This window comes from Lepus europaeus, chromosome 6 (assembly GCF_033115175.1).
Source record: "Lepus europaeus isolate LE1 chromosome 6, mLepTim1.pri, whole genome shotgun sequence".
Taxonomy (NCBI): domain Eukaryota; kingdom Metazoa; phylum Chordata; class Mammalia; order Lagomorpha; family Leporidae; genus Lepus; species Lepus europaeus.
In genome coordinates, this window is record NC_084832.1 from 25200607 (window position 1) to 25202277 (window position 1671).

Below are 1671 nucleotides of genomic sequence, written 5' to 3' on the forward strand. Positions count from 1 at the left end.
ATGGCAGGATACCTGAGTCATATGAGAGTTTTGCTTCACAGGACACACGTTAAACAAGGAAAGACAAGCCACAACTGTGAGAAAATATTTGAAAAATTACATATCTGAGAAAAGGGTCTCTTTCCAAACTTTATAAATGGACACAGTTTTTAAAAGGGGAAAAAGATCTAAATAGTCACTTCATCATATAAGAAAAAGTAAAAGATACTCAAAATCATTATTCACTAAGAGAAAAAGTACTAACAATAATAATACATCATTCACACAGGAGAATAACTGAACAGACAGAATGAAACAAAACAAACACACATATATAGGAGTGAAGACTTCTGACAAGGATGCAGAGCCAAAGAAACATGAATCCATGTCCGTTAGTACAAAAGGCTGTAGCCACTTTGAAAAACACCTTGGTAATTTCTTACAAAATAACAGAATCTTACTTCACTGGAGGTTCTGTGCCAAATGTAATGACACACATGCCCCCAGCAGTAGGTCACAACTGCATTCACATAAGGTCATTTGTAAATATGCAACTTTTTATTAATTCCCATGGCTACTTTTTGTTATTATGTTGTTTGTATTTTCAATGCATCCATTTCATTCCTGCCTATGGTTTGGGTATTAGTTTAGTTGTTCCCCCGAAGGCTCATATGTTAATCTGTTCCCAAAAGTTCAATGTTAAAAGTATTAACAGTGTTGGTGAAGTAGGCAGGCATACAGGTTAAAATTGATCAGATTTGTGATCACACAGCCTTGTGTGGCCTCATGCCCCGACCTGATGCCTTTGCCATGCCCCTGAGTGGCCTCGTTCCCCTACCTGGCCACACTGGGGTGCCCACCAGCCAATCAGGTTAATTAACCACTCCCCTTTGGAAGTGGGTTAAAAGCCTAGGGCACAATGTGCCTGGGCCTGCTCTTTTTCCCTGGCGTCTTGCTAGGAAGGGGCTTACTATAGCCCCGCGCCTCCAGGGCGCATGACCTTCGGGCCATGTGCTCTAGGCTTCCTGGCCTAGATGCTCATCCACGTGGCTGGTTCCTGGTGCTCGGTATGAACCCCTGTTCACCTCTCTCCCCTAAATAAAGCTCTCACTCTCCTATGCATCTTTCTCACTAAATAAAAGCTTAAAACGTACCATGCTGCCTCATTTATCTGTGCCGGTATTTAGAATTCTTCTCTAAATATTAGGCAAGAACCCTCTCGGGCTTATTAATATCGGGGATTTAGTAATAAGCCCGTGTTGAAATCGTAACGCACCCCAAATTCCGGTAGTGCGTGTGGCACCCCAGATAGCATTTCTAGGGAACTTTAAGGGGCCACATTTCAGTGTGAATTTTAGGGGGTCTTGTCCGATTTCATAGGGGCCAGCACTTCGGCACATCAGGTTAAAGCCCCAGCCTGTAGTGATGGCATCACAGCAGCCATTGGGAGGGTGAACCAACGGAAGGAAGACCTTTCTCTCTGTCTCTCTCTCTCTCACTGTCTAACTCTGCCTGTCAAAATAAATAAATAAATAAAAATTAAAGTAGAAGGTGAATAAGAATTTGAAGAACATTGTTCATGTTACCTTGACAACAGGAAACATTAATTTTACTTTGAACTAGTAGTCAAGTTCCAGATCAACTCTGATGCTTGCTTCTGGGCTAAAGTGAACAATTCTAGCCTGATAGATT